Source organism: Seriola aureovittata, chromosome 2, assembly GCF_021018895.1.
Source record: "Seriola aureovittata isolate HTS-2021-v1 ecotype China chromosome 2, ASM2101889v1, whole genome shotgun sequence".
Lineage (NCBI taxonomy): Eukaryota > Metazoa > Chordata > Actinopteri > Carangiformes > Carangidae > Seriola > Seriola aureovittata.
In genome coordinates this window covers 5356352-5382800 of record NC_079365.1, presented here as the reverse complement: position 1 = coordinate 5382800, position 26449 = coordinate 5356352, and the positions used below count along the sequence as shown (strand labels likewise).

The 26449-nt window shown below is 39.0% G+C and overlaps 1 long non-coding RNA gene across 1 annotated transcript; it reads left to right on the top strand.

The window, feature by feature from the left end:
- Positions 1-337: 337 nt before the first annotated feature.
- On the top strand, positions 338-11402 carry LOC130186468 (uncharacterized). The gene is made up of 4 exons (XR_008830290.1): positions 338-459; positions 1343-1428; positions 2631-2695; positions 10851-11402. It is a non-coding gene; the product is annotated as an uncharacterized LOC130186468 (long non-coding RNA).
- Positions 11403-26449: the final 15047 nt, after the last annotated feature.

Sequence of the window (26449 nt, the reverse complement as noted above, 5' to 3'; positions counted from 1 at the left end):
TTAGAACCTACTCAGAGAAAAAGAAAATTGGAAAAATGTTTCATTTATTTCTCCTAGACAACTATGAGATCTGAGAGAAACCAAAATGAGACAATTGCTTATTTCTCCTGTCTCTTAGTATTTTCTCCAAGAGAAAAAATACTCACTAAATCTGAAATTAGTCTCCTCTTAAGTTTCAAATCTCATCAAGCTCTGAAATAATTCTCAGATTTTGTCAACTTTTGTGCCTCTTCTTGATGTCAAGCAGAGAAATCAGAGAGCTTTCTCTGCAAAATGCTCTTGATCTGCCACTCGATGATTGATTGTTTTTGTCTCCGCCCACATTACCTAGCGGGAAATGGCGGTACTTCCTGTTCAGAATAAACGTGAGAAAAATTCACTCAGATTATTTTGATGACAGGTGTAACGTACGGACTTAATGGAGGAGAAAAGCCCCACGGGAGCTCTCAAAAAAAAAAGGTAAGCTACATCTGGTAAAAACATAAGACTTAGAGGAGAAGTATTTATGTTGGTTCAGATACTTTTTGTCAAATATGGTCTGCATATGTGGCAAGCAGTGAAGTTAGCAAGCCTCAAGCCTGAACCACATGCGGCTATGAGCTAATATTAGCTCTCTGTTAGTGCAGGTCTAACTAGGGGACAATCACCTTATGTTACAGCTGTAGCTTAACGGCTGAGCCTGCTACATCCTCTGAAAGACAGTATTTCGGCCGAGGACGCCAGCAATCTCTGCCAAAATACTGACTTTCATCTGGCTCAGTTAGAGTCAAAATACTGTTGTCATATGAAACTATACAATCTAAGGAATCCACTGGTACAAAGCATGCCATGCTATGTTGTTGGCAAGTGGGATAAATAATATTCCAAACTTGGGCTAAATTTTGGCGAGGGAAAACCTGGCATAGCTATTTTCAAGTGGGTCCCTTGTCATCTCTTCATAAAATATGTGAAAGAAAATAGCTTTTATGGTACTGACAGGGCTCCCCTCTGCAGACATGCCCACTTTACATCAGTAACATGCAGTTTTCATGCAGTATGAATTTTTTTTGTTTTGTTTGTTTTTTTTAACCTTAACCCTATCCTATAATGGTGTTAGATTATTTAATTAGATTATTTCAGCATACTGTGGACTCAAACAGTCCTGGAGTTACATAAATTGGATATGACTGGAAAGCTGAGACTCTTGTGGATCCAATGGGCTTTATTGTACTCATGTGTAGACCATAGTAGCTATTTCATTGTAGTGAGTCCATTTAGACCACTATGAGATAATGAAATAATAAAATTAACTAAAAACCACTTTTAAAAAAAAATCAAACTTGTACTTTTATGTATTTTACAGAATGGAGTGCCCAGCAGGAAATGATAAAAGACAGTGTAACACTTCAAAGAAAAACCAGACCCCAGCTCACCCAAAGATGACAGATGGTAAATGAATCATTGTTATTTTCTTTTCTTTTCTGTTATTTTTTTAGATTTAATTTAATTAATTAATTTTTTTGGGGGGGTATTATGACAACCAAATCTTAAATAATATCTAGTCTCTGATGACTGGATTATTATTATCAATATATTTTTCAGCTCCAGGCACAAACATCGATTTTCTAATACATTTGGGGCTTGGCGATTATGTCCAAAAATGTTATTACAATAAAAAAAAAAAAATTATTTGTAAGTATGGATGTGAAAAAGGTCTTAGTTTGCATTCTTCATGGTCTTAAAAATGCCTTAAAAACTCTTAAATTTGTAATAAATAAAGTCATTGAAACCTTTACATCACTAAGATAGAAAGTTCACCTGTACCTCAAATTCTATTAGTAAGTTATAGAAGTCTATCACTCTACAGTGACTCATTGTCGCCTCTTGAAAAACAAAGTGGTAATACGAGACAAGACGGACTGTTCAGGACAGCTAGCACCAGTTACAAAATGTACCTTTTCAGGCAATCTGCAGTCACTTATGCAGGGTATCTCTCTTAAGTCTCAAGTTGTCTTGTCTCACCTATTTCTCCTAGTGAATTTTAGGAGAAAATATGAGAAACAACATATCAGACAAAATAGAAAACTGAGGCTGAAATGAGAATCATAATTTTGTCTCCTGAGCTGTAAAAGAGCAAGCTTTGAGCAGTAAAACTTTCCTCTGGGTAAGTTCTAAACTCAACCAGACTTTAACCATAGAAGTGTTAGAATACACTGATGTCAATAGGTTTTGGTCATTTGGGTTGTTTTGGAAAGGCACTGACAGACAGCTTGTGTAAAGACATTGTGTCAGGTTTACGTATGAAGAGTTGGCTTCCCATCAGAGGGACCAAGTTTATGAACGTTAGAGCCATAAGACCTCCCGTATACATAAAGTGGTTATAGTGCCACTGCCTGAACCAAATGATAATATACTGATATTGGTAATTGTTATTGTTGTTACCACCATGGCTGCTGTGACTAATGACGTTGTTGGTCTCAGTTTCTTTCATTGATTGAAAAATTTGTCCCCATTTACACTTGTCATCCCAAGTGTCCTGTATCCTTATGAAATGCAGATGAGATTTAATTTACTTTTCTTTACACTTAGCTTCATGTTTGTTTCTGTTGGTCACATCAGAGATCTAATTGTCATCTTTCTGGTTTTCCAAGGTGGCATGGCGGAGGTGGGAGTAAAGCCACACCAGCAAGTCTCAAGCAAGTCTCAAGTTACTGTGGTGAGTCGAGCAAGTCAAGTTGAGTCCCTGCTGTAAGTGAAGAAAGTCAAGTCATTGCTCGGGTCAAGCAAGTCAAGTTATATGAAATTCTGAATTCAGTTTATACCTTTAAATCAGTTAGAGACTGAGGTCATCAAAAGTTTAGTTTTACTTTGAACATTAACAAAAACAGTACTTTTTGATACTTGGCTTTTTAGTGGAAATCTAGAGTCCAGGGCTCGTGTTCACAAAGCATCTTAAGGATTAAGTCGCTCCTAACTTGCCGATGTAGGAGAAACTGTAGGAGGACTCCTAATTTTTCTGACTAAGAGCCATTCACAAAGCCACTTAGCTCTAAAAGTACCACCTAAGTCTGGGAGAAGTTAGAAGTAGTCGAGAGGACTCCTAACTCACTAAGAACAAATCACAAAGAATAATGGTCGTTGTGGAGTTTGTGAGGGAAGCAATAACATCTCCTACCAACCGAAACAACCCGATCTGTGCAGAAATTAAGTGTTTGGCAATGCTGACAACTTGGAGATCCATAGATAAAACACATGTAAAAAATTATTGCACCATCGCAAGACGAGGAGGTATTTGAAAACAGGAAAAAAAAAATCACACCATCAACATACAGGTTGTATTGGATGCTGCCTGTACAGTTGTAGACATTGTTGTACAGCGTCCGGGATCTGAGGCAGCTGTTTGAAAGGATCATATTCCAGCTGTATGTCACTTGATGGGGGACAGGGGAAATCTTCACACACCTCAACCCACAGCTGGGACCACAGCTACATTACAACAGGTACAGGTTCAATAGACTGTGGCTAATAGGCTGGCAGTTAGCTTTAGTTAGGTCATCTAGGACAGTTTACCCTTTTATTGTAAGTTTTTATAGTAAAATTTAATTCCCCTGGGTCGACACAAACCTTATTGTACAGATGCATTTTGGAGAATGCATTACTTTTGTAAACAGCACCTAATCCATTATTATTTAATTTGTATCCGTTTATTTCTCAGTGTTTTTTTTTTTTTATTATTACTGCGGGATGTTGCCCCTGCGTTTTCACCGGCACACCCGTCTCTCATCAACCAATCACTGTGGTTCCTGCAAGCAAGCTCGTCCATGAAAATTGACGTGAGCCATAGTAACGGAGTCGCACTCTTATTTTGGAGTTTTCACTTTTCCTTAGTAAAAGTCGGTCTCAGCAGCTTTGTGAGTAGGACTTAGGAGAAAACTTTTAGCTTAACTTAGGACAACTCCAAGTGGTAAGATAAAATGTTTTCTGAATACAGGCCCAGATCTGTGACTGCAGCCTCCACCAAGGAGGTTTTGTTTTCACCAGTGTCTGTTTATTGTTCAGCAGGATTACCCAAAAATACTGAACTGATTTGCACCAGATTTTGTGGAGGGACTGGTCATGAGTCGGGGAAGAACCCATAAAATTTTGGTGCAGATCTGGTTAAAGGGGCAGATCCAGGAATTTTGTATTTGTTTCTATCTTTAATGTTTAGGATTGTTTGGCCTTGGTGAAGGTATGCACTCTACAGAGTGCAATTCTAGTTATTACTATGGCTATACATCTATATGTGAAACCTGCATTGTGACATGTTCTCTTTCCTAATGCAATCCAAATTTTTTATATTTTTGGATTCTGCCTCTCCCCATGAGAGCTGGGTGGCAGGCGTCACACTATGAATCACCCAATCATGTTTCAAATACAAAATGTAACTTATCTAAAAAATATATATCTAGAAGTGTAAATATTTAATTGAAAAAAAAAGTCTGTTCTAGTCATCGAACTCAAGTCATGAAAAGTCAAAGTCAAGTCGAGTCTTTTATCAGTGTTGGTCAAGCAAGTCCCAAGTCCTTTACCTTGTGACCTTTGTTTGACTTCAGTCAAGTCATGTAACTTAAGTCCCTCACCTCTGCGACATGGGTAATAACTACACTCAAGTCCAGACTGTAGTGGTAATTAATGCACATGAAGCTGCTGGGTAAATGACAAAAATGCCACAAGATAAGATAAGTTTTGCACTTTGTGTAACTTTAGCTGCAATTATCACAGCGGACATTGTTGTATTAAGAAAATCAGAGCCTGAAGAGTCCTTCCACAGACTGCTTTCTGACATAGTTCCACATAGAAGTAAACTATGTGTATGTATTTTGGAGAGACAGATGCATTTACACCTTTTACAACATCTGGCTAGAACCCATCTAAGCCATGTGCTGAGATGGTTTGTAACAATTGGATTTTAGTCTGTCTCAGATGCGTACACTCTGAAATGAGGTCGCTACCTGATCTGTCCAAGATACAACAGGTGACTATCTGTGAAACTGGGAAAACACCCTTTCTTTTAATTGAGCCACTGCCCATGAAAATGTTTGTGCACGTCCTTGATACAAGACATTTTGCTTTTTACACACTCTAACTAATAGGTTAACATGCTACTTTAAAAGAAGTGCAGACCACAAATGGCCACACACAATTGCTTTTTTCCCCCAGCCAGGCCAAATAGTTTCTTCTCAATGCAATTTGGCATTTTTCACAATTTTATACATTATATGTCAGCATAAAGTGTCACTGCTGACCAGTGAAAGCTCTTGTAGGAAGCTAAGATCTCTGCAGGGATTTACTGGTCTTCATATAGAGGAAATATTGAGCTATAAATGCCTGCCAGGCTGTTTATAAACCCTCCTCGAGGTTCATAAAATCATCAGTGTTATAATCCATAGTTTGACCATGTAATGGTTAACTGGGACAAAAAGGGCAGAGGCACATACTTGCAAAATCTTTATACTCGAATACAAGTTTCACTTTGTGCTGGACTTTGACAACATTCTCTCAGTCTCAGTTAGAGAGCAGTGTCCTGTGGTTTACCTTTTGGCCAGAGAGGCATAAATTTTTCATTTGGAAGTTATTGAGCTGGAATTTCTATATTATTGAGTGGATTTTGGGCAGACTTCTTCTGGAAGGTTTTTGTCCTCCTAATGTTTATAGACAGTTCAGATTCTTGTTGAGTCATTGCTCGTGTTTGAATGCTCCTTCCCTCACCCATTAATGACTGGAAATACTGCCTGACTATAAATATATACAGATTCTCTACTCAAGTAAAAGCAGACATAAGAGGGAGAGCTTCCATTGTGAATAGATTGTCAACAAATTAACACAGAAAGACATAACAGAGCGTAAGGCGGTCTTATTTCTTAGCTGCTCCTACAGACAACCTGCAGTAAATTCAAAGTGATTGTTTACCTGGATCTCTGTATCACTGCAGTTAATACACAGCAACTGTAGAGCAGGAGGAAATTCTGTGATATGCAAATGTTGTATTTAGTGCTATACCTTTTTATTTATTTATTTATTTTTTGAATAAGGTAGCTTCATATTGGTTTTGTAAACAAAGTCCTGTGCAAACGATGCCTAATGAGGCAGCACTGTTTGTCTGGCCTTGCCAATCCAAGCATTACGGGTCTGTATTATGTCTCCTCTTCCTCTTTCCTCTTCCTGTATACATGGCGTTTCCATATTATACACTTCAGTAGGAAAAAGATTGATTAGGATGTTGCAAGGGCACACGTCAATTACATTTGCTCTTCAACAACAGTAATGCCTACAATAGTCTGTGGTAGACATTGGGTCTTGGTGTATGGGCTATTTGTACTCTAAATTGTCTCCATGGAACAGTCAGTGGTGTGTGCTTAATGGACCATGATTATAGTCACTTATCATCCTCAGCAGACACTTGTGATATGTTTAAAATAGGGATCCAGTGATCTAGAGAGTTTGTGTCTCCTCTGAGTAAGCATTTTGAAGAGATAAAACACTTCTGCTATATACAGTGCAGATAATGTATGGCTTCCCTGGGTTATTGTGTAGTCATGGGAAGAAATGAGGGTCACATTACGAGTTGAAATGTTGTGACCCTTTCATGCCATCCTGCAATTACATAATACAACAAGTCCTTCAAGTCGTTCTTTTCAACCGTATGATAGGACCAATAGGAGTGTCTCCTGGAATTGCTACCCCACAGCAGCAGATGTACCAGACCTTGGTCTTTACAATAATAAACACGCAGACTGTACCGATAGCTGCGTACCTACCTTCATCGCCATGGTTACTACAATAACGGTCATGGCTTGGTTAGGTTTGGGCACAAAAACTACTTGGTAAGGTTTAGGAAAAGATGGTGATTTGGGTTCAAATAAGTACTTCCTCAACATTAGATCATTTTTGTTGTCATGGTTACAATAATAAAAACGTGGTTTACTTTGTCAAATGGTCTTGGATAATAGAAACAACATAAACAGCTACTTTCACATGGGAATCAAACTCCGATCTCCTGTGTCAGATTCCTGTGTTTTGTTGATCCCCCCATCCACCACAACCTCATCCTGACATGGACTTTGTCTCTCTTTAAACTACTTCACCGCACTTTTCCCTTTGCTGCTGTCATAATTACTATGGCCACTAGATATCACCTAACAACAAAACGGAACTATGGGTTATAATAACCCGCCCGCCAAATAGCTATGGGCTCATTTTTTTTTTACAGGAGGACGGTCTCACTTATTACATATATTTTGATTAACCATTTGACGTATTATCCACTAACAGTAAGAAAAAGCTAAATCTTCCAATATGATAGCACAATAACAGCTTGCCTGTTTCTAGGGGGGCCAGGTGTATGCACATGCACAAAAGCCATTTCCACTTATTGTGGGAAATATATGCAGTGGGAAAAGTTGTATTGTTTCCCTCACAACCTTTTTAATGAAAAGAATGTGTGGTGGTGTCATGCATATGTCAAACACTGTAAATGTAATTTTCTAGAGTTGAGTGTCATTGTAAAGCGGGAGTTAACACTATACATTGTATAAAGTCATGCTAGTAGCTCTGTGAGGCTGCACTTAGGCAGAGTGGTGCTTTGAGCTAAATGATTAGCATGCTTACCATGATAATGCTAGCAATGTTCACCATATTCGTTCATAAAACATGTTAATAGTTTATAGCAGTTACTCTGCGCTTTCTGTGCACTTCTTTACCTGATCTACTTGCATTTACTGTAGTTGTGGTGCTTAGTACTTACACTAAGCTTACACTAAACTTTAGTGTTGTCCCTAACTTGTAAGTTGCTTTGGATAAAAGGGTCTCCTAAGTAAATGTAATGTAATGTAACATGCTAATTATTACTGATCCCAAAGTGCTGCTGAGGGAATGTTATTAGTTTTGCAGGATTTTTTTATAAACCAAAATGTTGCACAAATGATGATCCCAGATGAAACCTGAAGGCATCGCCTGAGTGATTGCAATTCATCCTCTGAATATCTGTACCAGATTTAACAGCAATTCATCCAACTGTTGTTGAGACATTTCTATGAAAACCACGAATGTTAACCTCATGGAGGTGTTGGCGGGAAATCAGGATATCACCAAAGTCATTTGGATTTGTCCTCTGGGGGACGAGAGGTGTCTACAGAATCTCATGGCAATCATCCAGTAGTTGTTTATCAGTCTGGACCAAAGTGGTTGACTGACGTTGCCATCCCTAGAGTCATGCTGCCGGCATCGTATGTATATTATATCAATTTTAATACTTCATTTACATCTCTGGTGTTTTTAAAATTTCCGAATGTTTATCTTGTCTCTAACCCAAATCCACTGCAGGTAATACTGACACTGATTATACCCCTTACAACCCTGTGTCAAATAACTTTAACACTTTAAGGCATTGAAAATCTACCTGTTAACACACATTTTAATGTCGTCTCGACATAAAATCTCTTAAGATGCTATTTGCGTGAATGACTGTCCAAGAAAATGTAGACATATCAACAGGGTATTTTCTATCATCTTATGCCATCCTATTACATTTTGGTCCACTCCATGTTCCATAGTCTACCACAATCCATGGCTAACTGTGGGAGTGGAAATCAGGCTCATGCAGTTTCACAGTGAGTGACATTTGTGAAACCATGCGCACTCATGGATTTATGAATCTGATGCAAAGAGTGCAAATGCATATTTTTGCCTTGTATGGAGTTTTTGTAGTTTTAGTTGTGATGTTTTGTGCGGAAATGCTTCTCACAGTATCTTCATCAGAACATAACGGATGCAAACAAGCTTTGATCTAATACACACAGTGCTGTACCTACTGTATGCTGGAAGTCTAGTTGTAGACCTTTCTTTGCAGTGAATAATGCATACCAAGTGTTAAGAATAATATCTGAACAGAGAGATTTCTAGAGTTTATGTAATCGCAAATGGGTAAAACTTGACACAATCTTATACGGCAGTACACTTGTGTTATCTTTCAAATATCTGATATATTATGTCACACGAATTAGCAGAGCTGTGTACTTGGTCTGCATCCCAAAAATCTCTTCCTCTATACTTGCGAGCGAATACATTTTAAGAGACCTGCACCATTTCATTAATGATAAATTTTATCTCTCTCAACAAAGCCAACAAAGGGTTCCTCTCTTCCTTCCAATGTATCACTGCATCAGTCATCTCCTCTCTTTACAGACTTGTGCAAACTCTTCATGAAGTTAAAAGGATAAAGTTCTTAATGCAAAACTTTTCCCTCTAACTCATTTCCCATTAGACCCAAAGAGATATGGCATGAAATTTCTCATTAAAGCTTTCTTCCTGACGGGGTTTCTATGGCCCAGGCCTGCAGGCGTGCATCTGGGACAGTTTGAACCAAGTTGCAGGCGGGAGCAGTGATCAGCTGCCACATAAGCAATGTATTTATTGATGTTAAAAGAACCAAATGGCAGAGCAAATACGCTGATGTAGAGCGGGGCGGATGTCTCTTTAGGACAGTCCATTCAATCCATGTGTCATTAAGCTGGCTATTAGCCTTGAAGCAGGAGCTTACAGGATCAGGTTATAATTGTCTTTTTAAATGAGGAGACACTGCAGAAAAGATTCCACTGGCTCATCTCTCTTTACTTAATGTATGTGTATCAGATTCAGATCTATTGATGTTTCGCAATCATTGGTGACAGAAAATAGCCTCAGGTGCCATTACAGTTTATATATTCTAAGATACAAATACAGCATCTTAAAAACAGTGTGTTAAGCATTCATGAAACTTTCCAAAAGCTGAATATTGCCAACGGGTAATGTTATGTGGTGTATTACCAAATTTGTTTGCCTGTGCATGTTGACAGAGAACCTTTTTTGCAGATAGCCAATCAAAACATTTAATTATAAACTGAATTGCATAGAGCAGCGTCTGTCTCCATTCTGTAATTGGTTTATCATGACACTGACAGCCGGGCAACAGCCTGCACCGCTTAACAAGACTAGGACCAAGGATGTTGGGAGTTTAGAGTTCATTTTTCGAAGGCATGTGCAGTCAGAATGCGCGGCCACTGCAGATATCCGAGGAGGGTTCAGATCACTTGAACTCTCGCAGCTGTGCGGATGTGGAAACCATGAATTGGCCTCAAGGGTCAGGTCATGATAGAAAAGTAGTTTGTACAACGTGCTGTCTGAGGCTCAAGTGTTGATCCGATCCAAAAGCTGACATCATTTCAGTATTGGGAATGCAACAATACACATTTTCATTTAGTTTCTCCTGAAAGACATTCACACAAAAAGTACCACAAAAGGTTGTGTAAGAAATGAAAAAAGAGCTGAATGGATCAGTCCAAACACTGGCTCCTGTCTCACCTCTGCTCATCTGGCCAATCAGCATGTGAAGTGGGTGTAAATGCCAGAAAGTTACACAAATTACTGGAACGAAGACCCCCGCTTATTTGACAGCAGAGTGGTGTGGGTGGACAGAGTATACTGACACCTTACAGCCACCTTTTGACTGCTAGAGTTATTTAATTTGACTTGAAGATGCAAAATCTTCTGTAAAGTAAATTAAAGTCAGAAAATATGGGTAAAAGAAAATAGTTATCATAGGCATGTTTAAACCTGAATAAGTTTCCTTAAGATGTGTTTACCTGAATGTGTGTGTTGTACTATAAATATGTTTCAGATATTACAGTAATCAGCTATACACAAACGTTCAGAGAGATGTGCTTTGATCACACAGCCGCAGACATTTAATCAACCTTTGCAACTTCTTCTGTCCTTGATGTGTCAGAAAAGAAATCCTGAAGTGACTGAAAGTGCTTATGACTTTTTTTTTTTTTTTTTTTTTTTTTTTACAGTTTGTGCTCCCATTATCCATCTGACACTCTTCAGTCCAACATACAAAGACAACAAAAATCAATACTCTTGAGGAGTGGTTGGAGGGCGTTTATCTTTTGCGGCTGATGATTTGGCTGTGTGAATTATTCATTGCAGAAAGCTATGGCCTGATGCTGGTGAGCACAGAGGATAGGAATAACAGCTTTTCCTTATCACTCTTAATCTTAGGAGCTGCAGTAATGCAATTCTTAACATTTAGCACTTAATGGTCTGTCAGAGAGGGAACATGATCTAAGACCATTAGGGCTGTTTTGTGCTGAGGTTCAAAACAGGCTTTTTGCCTCTTATCTCTGCCACTGAGCTGACTAAGGAAGCAGAAAACCATGAAAGGTGCGAGGAAAGTCAGGTTTCGGGATATGATCAGCCTATCAAATGGCGTTCCTCCGCTTTTTTCCTCTTTTACTTGTAATCTATGCATTCACATTGCAGTATTGTGCAAATACTACTGACCTGTTTCAACTGTGAAAACCTCACTTATAGGTTTATTGAATAAAACAAAGACACGTTTTCTTGGTGATGGTCGTCGTTTTTAACTCTTTGTACAGATCGTGCTGCATATCTGCATTTATATCCATATTAATTTCTCAATAAAAAACTATGTTGAGAAATACTGGTTGACAACTTTTCTCCAAGACATAAATGAGCCTCAAATAAAAAGAACAAATAAAAAAGTAGCCTTTGACAAAATGTTTTGTAATTTTTAGTAAAATATAAAAAATGGCAATAGAAAAATGGACAAATACTATCTAAACTACTAACTAATGAATAAATTAATTGATTAACCATGTTAATGCATACTGAAGCCGAGAACGGCCATGCCCCTTTTTTGTTTTTGCACAGTTTTTTTCTTTTTTTTGGCACTGTTTTCTTGTTATAACGACTTATTATTTCGTTATCTCGATATAACAAAGATCGTTTTCTCGTGATAACTAATTCATTATTTCGTTATCTCGATATAACGAAGGTCAGGTGTGATGATTGTGTGCTGGATCGGACCATCCTCATTTCAGCCCACGAACTGCCACCGGCTGCTTCCGGTTAAATAAATGTTGTTAACGTTACCTTAGCTCAAGCAGCCGGTGGCAGCTCGTGGGCTGAAATGAGGATGCTCCGGTCCAGTCCAGCAATATCGAAATAATTAATTCATTATCACAAGAAAACGATCTTTGTTATATCGAGATAACGAAATAATAAGTCATTATAACGAGAAAACAGTGCCAAAAAAAAGAAAAAAACTGTGCAAAAATAAAAAATGGGCATGGCCGTTCTCGGCTTCCGTAAATGCAACGTGGTATTCAATCACATGTATTGATGCATAGCAATTATACATGATGCTCCTGAACGTTAGCTAACAGTAGCTAACGATACTGGTTATTGGAATGGTACCAACAAAACAATTAGGCTAACGTGCCAAAGTTCATAAGGAAACATCTATCTTTCTTGTTTCCAGGCATTCATAGGAATAAGTGCAGGATTAATGTATGCTGTTGACCAACAAAATCTTACCCTAGATGTTTCCTAAAGGAAAATAAAAGTGTTAATGTTATCCAGCGGTTTAGCTTCTCCTGTCAAGCCAAACCACAAACATGAACAGTATTTTAGTGAACAAGTGAATCCAGCCTCTGGGTGATGGAGCTGCTCTGCCGTGGAGAAAACAGGAAGCTGGAATAATACCAAGTGAGAAAGAATGACAGTGAGTGAGTGGCTCTGCTCATGCAGCCAAAGTTTGGGAATAACAACTGTATTTACTGGGGAGAGGTACTGAGGTGATTCTACTCTCCTCAGTCTGGGGCCAGTGTAACAATACAAAGACACCTCCATAAGCATAAAATCTCAGTGCAGTGCAGACATGTAACAGAGCTGAGATCCTGTGTCTTCTTAACATGGCAGGGCTTGGGCAGACAAGAATGACTGACAATGTCCTCACTGCTGTATATTTCCAACAGCATTTTTGTTTCGTGTCACTGGTCTGAAAGATTGTTACCTTTCTAAAACATAGCTCTTAGTGCAGAGTTAGCCTGGGGGTGGGGTCACTAACTTTTATTGGCTTAAAATAAGTCAGCTTTTATGTTTGTCAAGATGCCTAACGTCCATTAAACTAATCTAAGAGCATAATTACACTACAATCCAATTAAAATATCTTTGTGAAATGGACCCATATTTAAACAGATAAACTGATTTTCTGCTAACTTCGTGATAGAGGAGAATGACACTCAGCCACAAGCATCATAATATGACAAAGGTACAAATAAGGCATAATTTATACAACAAAAATATCCCCTTTAAAAACTTAATTAAAATAATTTCAGGTTTGTTGGAACTAGACTGAAATGTAAAAATTAAGACGGCAACTAAATAAAAATCAGACCACAAAACTAACACTGCTCCACATACATGCAGATGCACTGAAACAATGATTGCAGACTGTAAGACATGACAGACATGATGTCAAGTGCACACAACATTTTCTATCCCCAAAAGTTGGATTGAGTTAAGGTGTGAGTAAAATTATTTTCCCGAAGCCAAAAAAAGAGCCCATAATAAAACAAAAATCCTAAAATTAACATAATACTCTCAGAGCCATTGAAGTTTCTTGCTGTCAAAGCTCACTTCTCGTACAAACAAGTCTCTATCTGCTGTTCTACAATGGAGGATGGTGCTACAAGTCAGCATCTGGCATATGAGACATTTCTTTGTCATCCCCCAACACCCCACCCCCCTAAAGAAAAAATGACAAAGAACTGTTGTTGCAGAACTCAACACAATGCTGAACCCATTCAGTACGCCACTGTTGGATGTCTGCTCTAATTAGCTTAGCTTAATTGATTGTTGTGTGCTCAAGTGTATTTGATTAAGTAAGGTGATGTTGGTGGTGTGCCAGAGAATTGTTAAGATGTTATTCCTACAGTGGTTGACAGAAGTGAAAGTTAAGTTCAAAAACTGATTTTTGTGGTTACAGAAGAAGTTCTTGGCCCTCTACTGCATGTGACCGCCTCATACTTTAACCACCTACGTAAAATGATATATGATTTATTTTGCTGAATTCATCACTCATTGTGCAAATGTTTTTGGCAGATGTGCCTTAGAGAAAACATAATTATGGATTATGTTCCCGGCAGCATTTGTCATCCTTTCCACAAAGTACTATATCCTTGTAGCTACCTCACACTTGGGAGTCATGTACTGAGTCCTGTGTGTTGTAAGGCTAAGGTTGCAAAACATTTTAGTTAAAGGAGCTACTTGTAAGTTTTGCTACATAGCCAGCGTTAGCATTAACACCTGTTTAATTAACAGTCTTGACAAGATGCCATCGTGTTTACAAGACAAAAGGTACACTATATGAGCAGTGCTACCTCTTCAGGGCAGACTGGACGCTACAGTGACTCGGTATCGGAAAGTGACGAGACCGAGCAGGGGTTAACTGTTAACATGCTAATGTCAGCAGATGAGGAGAAGTGATAAAAATAGAAGCAAAATAAGATGGTTGCTTTCCACCTCTGTAGACTCTTGTAGCTCTTGGTGAGTAAATGGAAGAAGTTTGATGCTGAACTTACAACATTTCCCCTAGACTGGTAAGTAAACAGCTGTTAATGTTAACACTGGATATATAGCAATAGCAAAACTTACAAATAGCCCCTTTAAGGTGAAGGAAAGACCATGGTTTCATTTGAGAAATATAGTGGTTTTGATTCAGTTTTATAAAAAAAAAAAACTAACTCCCATTTGTCACTGACTTTTTTAATCTTCTAACAAAGCCAATTGTCCTAACCTTAAAGTGACACTATGTAAGTTTTTTTCTAATATTCTTTTTAGTTGAAATATGTTCCAAAACATATTTTAATGTGGAGAGGTTCTGTCAAAGGCTTCTGTGAGCCAGACTCATTGAACAGCCTGGCAGCAGTGCAGAGATATTCCCCTCTGAAGTTTTTGAGCCTCGCCCTTCTAACCAATCAGAGAAGGCCAAAGTAAGCTCATGGCTGTCAATCAATATGAACTTCTGATCTACTACACCTCTTGCACAGAGGCTTCAAGTTTATATTAACTGCTGGAAGATGACGCTATGGCTGACTCACTAAGCTAGCATGCTTCTGATTCCTGCATTAGCTGAGACAGTGAACACGACCAGGAGGTAGGTGAAGGGCTGGGCGGGGCATAAAGGAGCAGAGAGAGTTAGTCTCATGCTAGAGCTAGCTTGACTTCCAGAACCTGCATACTGTAGCTTTAACTGTAATTGCCTGAACATGATATAGTTTGCATGAATGGATACTGGATACGGTCGGTGAACTTTTTGCAGTTATGTTCAGTGTAGCATTTTGTATATGAATGTAGTTTTTAGGAGAGGAGGTTTGAACCTAATACACTTACACTTGTCACCTATCTTGTAATCTGTAGGTAGGTTAGGTAACGAAATCAACAGCTAAATTCATGTCACTTGTGCAATAAAAACAGATGCTGCTAGCAGTCAGAAACATTTGTCTCTGTGGATGAATCACTTTTCTTGTCGACTCTTAGTTGAACAGTAAGCCATGTGGCACTTGTAGAAATATGATGTAACTTTAAATCACGAGCTTTGTGAATAATATTTCATCTAATTGTGCTGTTTTTCGTTCATGATTTTTTGCGACCGTAGATATATCTCTTCCCTGCCATCTGTCTGTCTGCCATTTTCTGAACAGCCAACCATACATTATAGAAGTAGAGGTAGACAGTTGACCATGATTTTTACAGCAATAATGACAGACAGGAATTATGTTGTGGTCTACAGCCATGGCCACGGGGGTGTTATAAAATGTTCATACAATTCCTCTATTGAATATGAAGGAGCCACTATGAGTCATGTTGGGGAGTTTATTGAAAGAGGGTAGTGCTTTTTGCTAAAATGACTCTTATCAAGTCATGTAATGTACTCAACTCTAAATTGCATATACAGTATGGATGAAAACTTCAAATGTATGTGACTGAGCTTCACTTGATCTTATGTCTAAGTAGGTCCCACATTATCACACGTCCCTGCTGTGAGCACAGAGTACCCTCCATGTATCCTTGTTAGCATGTCCTGTAGCAGCTCAGCGGGCCCAGAAGACACCAGGGAACTGCTCAAAAGGCTGCACCTGGAAAGGCGTGATGAGATGAGATGTGCTACAGTGAGCAGGGAAATGAAGATCAGTGCGTCACTCATGGATGATGGGGTGTCACGCCTTAAAACACTACACTTCTTCCTCTACCTCCTTGCTCTCTGCTCTCTGTTTATTATCTTTCTCCAGGCTGGAAGGGAAGAAAAAAAATCAGTTTTCACAGGTGTATTTTCATAGGTGTATTCAGGGTATATATTGCAGCCTTTCTCTCCTGCTCTGTGTTCAAAAGCTTTAATCTTAAGATCATGTTCCTGCTTTGCCTGAAAATAGCTTTGGAGAAAATTACACAGCATCAACACATCCTTGCCCAGTGTACTTTCTCTTGCAACTTCGGTTTTCATTTGCACGTGACAGAGGTGATTAATCTTCTGCACTTTGACCTGTGCAGCCTCTGTTTGAGTGCCTGTCTAATTGTTTCTGTAATATGACTGCTCATTCCGCCACTGTTCATTAGCAGTTGAACAATGATCTGGGATAGCACGAGAGCTTCAGGGATACAAACTCATCAGGGGGGAAAAAAAGATGATGAAGATGCAAACCCCCTGGGGTTCGGGGGCATGCTCCCGTGGGATGAAAAATTTAGATTTACAGTCAATTTTAGCATGAGGATAAACTCACATTATAATTAATGTAAGCTTACACATTTGAGTGTGTGTGTGTGTGTGTGTTTGGGGGGGAGGAGTTATGCCACTATTATGGAAACAGGAGCTTTTTTTCAACAACACAGAAGGCATCACAGAAGTGTGGGACTTTTACATATAAATGAGCAGCCGTTACAATCAAGCTCTCACCAAATGATGCTGATTACAGGTCCCACATTGTATATAAAGGTAGATGTCCATGTGTTGTTTGATTATAGATCAGGTCTAGGTTCTATATTAATACTGTGAAATTATCAAAGTGCTCAGTCCTCAGAGAAATGCACACAGTCTGTATTCAGAAACTGATCCTTAAAACAAGCTGTCAGGACTTCTGTAACTTTGTGATGTCACAACAAAGCAGTCACCGCCTTTAGCCATGCCCTAAGTCCCGCCCAGCTGGACCCACCGTCCAGCCTTGCAGGATTTGGTTTCTCTGAGTGTTTACCTGAAATCTGCTATATTTTTAATGAATCACTCAAAATCAGCCAATCAAAAGAGAGGCTCAGAGCCTCCTCTCTTCTGACTGGCTCACCGACCTGTTGTTACTAGAGCTCCAGAGAGAAGCCTGAGAGAGGAGATGTAAAACTACATTAAGATGGTTTTTGGTTCTTAAAACCATAAATATATCTTTTTGGATGGATCAACACTTTAAATAAAACATAGGAAAATGTAAAATATGGGACCTTTAAGCCTGTCAGTTCCTGGTAAATCTCAGTATTTCATAGTATACTGGAGTTTTAAATCTGGTGTCCGTGGTGCACTGATAGCAACCACTAATATTGATTTGTCAGAGCAGTAGAGTGGAGCAACCATGGAGATGGAGAAGGCTACAGGAGCTTTGAGTATGGTGGAGTCTATGGTGGTTAAATCTAGGGAGCATGCAAGAAAAGTTTCTGATGCTCCAGGTATAAAAAAAGTCAGACTCAGTGTTCAGAGGAAGGATTACACTCTAAAAGAGAAAGAGATCGATGGTGAAGACAAACGCAGATCACTATTCGTATGGATCATAAGCACGTATCCGCAGTGTTTCGGGAAATTACTCTCATTGCCAGAAGGGGGAGACAAAAGTTCTGCACTGCAGGTTTAAAGACAAATTGTTCTTTCATATCGAAAAACAAACATGATGACGTGGCCAGTCAGATATTGTTCCACCTGCACTCTCGCCTGACGTTAGATTAAGTGTGTATCTGTGGGTGGATAAGGATTGTCCAGAGGAGACTGAGTCTTAGAAAAGAAAAATATCATCAGTTGCTTTCTTACATGGCCCACACTTCACGTTCAGTTTACGAGTGAACATTACAGCAGCTTTTCATGCTTGTTTTTATGCAGTGTTCTGCAGTATCGGCTTTACCCAGAGGCTTCACAAGACTTCTGAAGGTGTCATGTCTTCATTGACTTCATATTTTCCTTTTTTGACAAAACATCTCCCTGTCTGGATCATAAAGAGAGATCCTGACATGCTGAATTTTTCGAGGTGTGTTTTTTATTCCACACTAGACACATGTCAGTTTGGGAAGAAAAAATGTCCTTTCTATGACATAGAAAGTTACAATCTGATGTTGGAGCACATGGAAACGAATAAGGAGAGTTGAAGAAGATTGTTACCACTCTCATAATTGTACGCTAAATATGAAGCTACATCCAGGAGACGGTTAACTTAATGGCATAAAGACTGGAAGCAGTGGTTACTATACCGTGTGCCTAAACCTAACCAAGTCATAACCATCATTATAGTTACGATGGCGATACGATAGTTACGCTGCTCTCAGTACAGTCCGCATGTTTATGATTGTAACCGTGACAATCAAGGTCTGGTAAGCCTGCCGCAGCAGGGGCGCTATTTCAATAGACACTCCTATGGGTCGTACCAGAGGGCTGAAAAAATAACCTGTGTGTAGTTCAGGTTGGAGGATTTGATGCATTTAGCAGCTGAAGAGCCAGATATATCCCCTCAGGAGTTTGTAGGGACCAAAGACAGAGCTGAAACAGAGAGAGCATTGAACTGACATTCACCAAATGGTCAGAAAAATACCTGAGAATGAATGCTAATGTTCCTCCATAACCACTGCTAACAAGTTATCCATGTGCGTTTTAAAGGTGTTTGTTTATACTACTCAGAAGAGGCCAAAAAACAATTATCTACATAACTACATTAACTACAATATATGTCTTAATTTAAGCCAAGAACATTGGCTCACAATTAGTCACAGTTTAGATTGCTTCAAACCCACAGCTGGCATGTGGTATTTTGCACCATAATAGACATAGTTTGAAAATGTTGTTTCTTAAGGTGAATTTATCTAAAAGCAAAAAACAAATCAAATGTAATTATTATTATTATATATTATTATTATTATTTCTACACCTTACCATGTACTAGAAATCTATTAATCAACATGCAGCATGGCTGAAAGCATATAACACACAAGCCACTCGACAAAAATAAGGTGGACAGAAAATAATATATTGACAGAATGTTGAAAACATATCTCTGTCATGCAATCAACCTTTGAAATAATAAGTACTGTTAGATAAATACACACAGTATAGTATATACAATATATACTATACTGTGTGTATTTATGGTTATATCCCCCCAACTTATCAATTTGTAATTACTAGCATCCTTCTTTAAATGCACAAATAACAGCACATTTATGTTTAACCTAATGTTTACAGTAAATACTTTCACAGACCAGTGCCAAACTAATTCACTACATGGAAGTGTCTGTAAGTATTCTCCACTCAGAGTTTTCTCCTGTGTTTAAGTATGTGACAGGGAAAAGCTTCTACAGAGAAAAATGCATAGTATTGGTCACAAGAGGGCATGTCACCCTATAAAACAACCAACTTGTTAATGACTTTTTCAGGAACTAATTTTCTGCTTTGTGGCGCAGCCCATAAAACAAGGTTATTCTCCTCCATCAAGGGATGAATAGAGATTTAACTGTCTTTGCTGTTTATTGTCACACAGCAACATTTACACATTGCTTATGCCACAAATTGAAGAGGGTGTCTGTTGACTTTGTCACTTGTTTCCTATGTTTTTGTTTTTTTTCATCCATTAAGTGCAAGGGTAAAAGCACTGATCCATTTTGCATGTCGACAACAATCTCAAGTGTTTATACCCTAGATGTTTAACAAGAGCCTAAGTGTCCCAGCGTTTCACCTCCCTGGTTTTGCATATTCTGCATCTTTTTTTCAAATAGTCAAAACACAGGATTGCAGCAGCAGAAATCAATTTGACAGTAATGCTGAAATTAGCTGTAAAATGCTGAGCTCTCACCATTATACAAGCCACCCCATGCACTGTAATTCTCCCACCTGCTAGCTCTGCCATTACTCACTTCCAAACCTCAGGGGTTGGATATGTGATGACTTGGGTCTACCAGATGACAACGTGATTTTAATATATGTGGAATGATGAGAGTTTTGTTAAACACACACACACGAACACACACACACGATTTGTGTTTTCACGATTTGTGGAAACCCTGGTGTGTGTGTGTGTGTGTGTGTGTGTGCGCTGACCACTCAATTAACACAACATCCCCTGACAAGGCATCATAAAAAAGACAAAGAGGCTCCAGTGATCTTGAAATTCTGCAAAACACTATTCAGAAAAGCTGGTCATAAGGGCGTTTACAGCTTTCAGTCAAACTATAACCTTACTGATGAATGACTGCAGCGCTATGACTTAATTATGACTGCACAGGAAATACTGTCCATCCCTAGTAATGACCCCAATGGCCATCGATAAAAAGGCCTGATAAACGCAGACTTCCTGAGCATGGAAGGATAAATACAGCCTGAGTAATGAGACCCAGGCTGCAGAGGATGACAGCTCTGCTCTATATCATATGCTGCTCTGTGGTTCTGGGGTGGCAGTTTGGGGAGGGGGAGGTGGAGGAGGGGAAGTGGCGGGGGGGGTTGCTTTGAAACCTCAGTGCGAGCTCCCTCATTCGCGGCTGGTTTTCAGACACAATGGTTGTGTTCTTCGAGAGAAAATCACCTGAGATATCAGAGAGACAATAATGAGAAATTCCATTTTCAGTCAACTGGTGCTGTCTGCTCAACTCTCTCGTGCACTCTCGAGTGAAAAGCAATTGCATCAATCTTACACATACAGTCTACTGGGATGAATCTTTTGAGTGTGGTTCGCAGCGGCCCTAAGCACACATCAGAATAACATCTCCTGCATTTCAAATGCAGTTCATCCTTCACACACTGCGCTAATTAACACCATAATTGATTAATCCATTAGATGATTTTTATTCTTAGTCCATCTGAGGCTAATAGATGCTCAATAAACTAGCCATTTAAAATGTGAAGGAAAAATTCCATTAATTGTCGAGAAAAAAAAATTGTCTGGCTCTATTTCATGCTTCAGAGGCTTCACTGTCCTGTAGAGAAAAGACAGATCTTGAGGAGGTTAGCAAAGCAGTCATTAGCAGACTGAGGATCTAAGTGGACACAATAGAGCCATGATGCCTCCTTTTGAATGGCAAGAAACCATCACGAGACATTTTCTTCGTGGGATGGCACGCACAGAGAAGATGAGAAAAGAATATGGAGCAAATTTTTCAAGTCAGTGATGCCATGTCTACACAGTAGGAGGTGTGTTTTGCTTAGCAACTACAGCATCAGTGAATTTCATTCATTTATTAACTGAATGTGGTAAGACTTCCCAAGTTAATACGCTTTCTCCACCGAGTCGATCATCACCCTTTCTCCGCTCTTTTGCGGGTCAACTAGGAATGTTCTCCATACATTCTTACTAATTATCACTGGTCTCACATATAAATTGATTTTTTTTTTTTTTTTTTAAGGGAGTAGATCTTCTTAAATCCCACTCCCTATAATTAAGGCTTATATCGGGATAATGGGAAAATGGTGGATCAAAGGTTGAATTAATTGCAGACTTGAGCATGTAATTCAGGTACTAAGAGTGAAGACATGTCTTTCAAAGAAAGAAACAAAGAGACACACAGGCTGGTTGACAAGAATGAATATATTAAACACATGTTTAGATATATTTTCAAATCCTCAAGATTTTGTAAATGTGGCAACTCTCTTTAGTCTTGTTGCCACCTAATGGTGTCTCTCCCAGGATTTCAGTGCACACACACACATAAAACAGCTGTAGAGCTTCTAAACACATGTTGTAGTCACGCTGGAGTCATGACCTCATGGACGGTAACGTTGACACACACCGCTTTGGTCCAGACTGAATTATCTCAATAACTGCTGGATGGATTGCTGTGACATTTTGTACAGACATGTATAACAGCCAAGGTATGAATCTAACTGACTTTGGTGATCTCCTCACTCTTCTTTAGTGCCACCCCGGGGTTGACATTTGTGCTTTTGAGTGAAAAATATCATCAACTACTGGATGGATTGCTATGAAATTTGGTACAGACGTTCATGTCCCCTTTAGGATGAATTGCATTGCATCTTTTCCCTTCAGCCTCGGCACTGCTTAGTGCTAATTAGCAAACAAAGATGTGAAGATGAGAAGATAACTAACGCACCAAACTAAGGTGGTGAGCATGGGAAACATTGTAACTGCTAAACATCAGCATGTTAGTATTGTCACTGGGTACATGCCAACATGCTGATATTAGCATTTAGCTCCAAGAACCACTGTGCCAAAGCACAGCCTCACAGATCTTAGTGTGGTTACACTACTAAAAACACAAAATGGGAAAACCTTCCAACTGAAACATCGTTTGAACTCTTTACCTTTTCACTAAAACCTTGTTCTATAAATCAAAACTCTGGAAAATATTTAGTAGCTTCATATACTGACCTCGAAGGACTTTTAATTTGCAATCCAACTTGGAAATTTAAAAGGATAAAAGCTGTTTGAAGCTCTGACAGGAATGGGTTGATATTCTGGGATATTTGTGTATTCACTTTCTTGCTGAGTTAGATGATAAAATCAATATACCTTATGTCTCTTTTAAATACCAGGTTACATCCAGGCAATTAGCTTAGAGCAGAAACACAGAGAAACAGCTAGTGCGGCTCTGTCCAAAGGAAACTGTCCACCTGCCAGCACCTCTGAAGCTCACTAATTAACATATTTGTTAAAAAAAAAAAGCACAAAAACCATGTTAAAATGACAATTTGCGAGGGTTATGTGTTGGACTATTTCTTTGCCAGGCACAGTTACTTCACCTTTCTGTTGTCTGATGCTAAAATAATCTAATGAGCTGCTAGCTGTAGCTTCATATCTACTGCACAGACATGAGAGTGGTGTCAATCTTACACTGGATTTTTGTAGGATATTCTAAAAGTTTTCCACTGTTCATTTTGGCTACCTGTGGCTGATGCCAGTCGCCCTACAACTGTGTTTAACAGCTTTTCTTTTTACAACTTTACAAACCATCAGATATGCACGCATAATCTCACTGCTCTTTGAAAGCCTGAACTCTTAACAAGATGTGCTGCGGTGCTATGTGGCTGCTAAAAACCCAGGGAGTCATAAATATATTTATTACAGGCCTAGTAAATGAGGAGGGTGAAATCATTACAAATACACATTCCTTGGGGGATAAATTATGGCACAGTGAGACACTGAAAGTCACACCTCTGAAATAAGCATGGAAGTGGGGGTTTGTTTTATTTTTTGTTTTTTTTATTATTGCTTTTTCACTGTATGTGTGTGCATTTATATTTGCATGTGGTCTGTACTATGCCACATTTTAATGACAGTTTTGGACTTTAAACGAGCTGAGAGTTGGACAGAGCATCTAATTAGGGACGTACAGTTGAAGTCAGAAGTTTACATACACCAACTGTTGAAGTTATTAAAACTCATTATTTAATGAGTTGCACAGATTTAATGTTGGCAAATTATATTTTTGATGTAGATTAGTTTTATGTCATTAAAGGTTTTACGTCACATTAAGCAATCTACCAGAAATTGTTGTGAAATTGTGAGTATTTTCAGTGGTTTATTTTCCCTTGAAAACAGCACTTTCATTTGGCGCTACAATTTTAAACCACTGAACTACCATATTCCTACGCACAAGCGCACCGGCGGAGCACACTGTATTACATCGCTTTCTGATTTACTCAGCTGACCTGCAGCTGTGGCGTAATACAGTGCACTGCGTAGGTGCCCTTGTGCAGTTAATTGCTGCTCTTTTGCTATATAAATAGTATAGTAGTATATAAAAAGTTTATTATTATTATATATTATAGTTCAAGTCAGTTAGGACATCAACTTTGTACATGACATGCTGGAGGAATTAGGTACATAAGTATCTATATCCACAGTAAAACGAGTCCTGTAATGACTTAACCTGAAAGACTTCTCAGCAAGGAGGAAGGCACTGCTCCAAAGCCGCCATCAAAAAAAAGCCAGACTAGTTTGCAACTGCACATGCAAACAAAGATCTTACTATCTGTAGAAATGTCCTGTGGTCTGATGAAACAAAAATTGAACTATTTGGCCATAATGACCATCGTTGTGTTTGGAGGGAAAAGGGTGAGGCTTTCAAGCCCGGAGAAAACCATCCCAACCGTGAAGCGCGAGGGTGGCAGCATCATGTTGACTGCTTTGCTGCAGGAGGGATATTTGCATTTCACAAAATAAATTGCATCATGGGAAAGGAAAATTATGTAAATACTATATATTCAAGGAACATCGCAAGAACTCAGCCAGGAAGTTAAAGCCCAGTCGCAAATGGGTCTTCCAAATGGACAATGACCCCAAGCGCACTTGCAAAATTGTGTCAAAATGGCTTAAGGAAAGCAAAGTCCAGGTATTGGAGTGGCCATCACAAAGCCTTGACCTCAATCCAACATAAGATTTGTGGGGGCAGAACTGAAAAGTGTGCATGCACAATGTGTGCGTTTATTTTGACATATCACATTCTTAAAGCAGTGATCCTTACTCATAAGACAGGTAATGCTTGATATGATTTAATGTCAGGAATTGTGCAAAACTGAGTTTAAATGTATTTAGCTAAGGTGTATTGTATGTAAATGTCTGGGTTCAACTGTAAATATTGCATTTATTTCACTGCAGCTGCATTTTTCTTCAGCTAATTTTTTTATATAAAATATATATATTTATGTCTTTGTGAAGGTTATGGTTAAGATATGGAGAGTCTTGAGGGAATTCATATGCAAATCAATGAAGTGTTCTCTAAACAGTGTTATATTATGTGGAAATAAGAAAAATATTTTTGTGCACATTCGAAGTTGCATTTTGAAACACGCTGTTCTCCTGTGGAAGCTCTGATTCAGCAATAAACTGATGTAGCAAATGTTTTATGGTCTGAATGATGGTCAGAGATTCAGTATGAACTGTTGAGGCAAGAAGAACGCAGTGTAAGAATGACCTGTCAAAGCTGCTGGGTATCATCCCTTAAAGCTTTCCAGACATTTTAAGCCAAACTTCACTGAGACTCCCCTTCGCCGACGCTTAGATATCATGCTGTTACACTGCGCTTCCTTAGCTCTGACAGCTGTGTGATTATGTAAATATCTGTGGTTCAGCTTTCACACATTTTCCACAGTGCATGTACTGCGGATTGGAATCAGTGAGTACTGGCGGATTCACAGGTGTTAGGAGATTCAGTGTATTGATAAAGGTGGAGGTGCAGACAGGCTTGACCTCCTGCCCCTGTCAATATCAGTGGCAAATATTGATTCTTTCAGGCAATCCAGTTAAAATGAAGGAAGACCCCCTTTTTTATAATTGAATAATCACAGAATGAGATGAATGATGATGGTGAGGTGGTTTTATCCACATGAGGAGAGAAACAGTTTATTAGTCAGTGGTGTTTGTGGGAAAACAACACTCACATAATGCTCTTCATTCACTGTAATAGGAGCACTGGTGGTATTAGACTTTCCTCCTGTGACAAAATAAAAAAGCCCACATGTCATTTGTGCAAGCAGCTTATTGCGACCCGTAGTTACTTTTTATTGTTAGGCGACCTCTGACCTCATTGTGTGTTTATTAATGTAACCCTGACAACAAAGGCCCTCTAACTTTAAAGAAGCTATTTGTAAGTTTTGCTATTGCCTTCGTTAGCATTAACAGCTGTTTACTTACCAGTCTAGAAGAAACATGATGAGTTCAGCATCAAACTTCACTCCTTTACTTGCCAAGAGTTGTGTCCAGCAGTGGAAAGCAAAATCAATCTTAATTCTTGTATATCATGTCTTCTACTGAAGTTAGCATGCTAACCAGCTAGCCCTGGCCCGTCTCATCACTTTCTGATAGGAACTAACTGTAGCCTCCAATCTGCCCTGAAGACGTAGCGCTGCCCAGCGGACGTATTATAACCTCTTGTCTTGAGAAACATGAGACTATCTCTAGTCTCATGTTTTCTGGTTATTCTTTACAGGAGCCACCTCTATGTTGCTATTGCTACATGGCATTAGCATTAACAGCTGTTTACTTACCAGTCATGCCAAGAGCTTCAGCCATCATTGCGTTTAAGACGAGAGGTTATAATACACCCTCTGAGCAGTGCTTCTTCTTCAGGGCAGACTGGATGCTACAGTGACCCGGTATCGGAAAGTCACGTGACAGTCTGAACGGGCCGGGGCTTGCTGGTTAGCATGCATGCAAGTGATAGATATAGAAGCAAAACAAGAAAGTTGTTTTCCACCTCTGGACACAGCTCTTGGTGAGGGAAGGAGTTTGTTTCTCAAGGTTTCTTCTACAGTGGTAAGTAAACAGCTGTTATGCTAAAATTGGCTATGTAGCAATAGCAGACCTTTAAATCCTTAAATTCAAGTATTATTATAGGAATA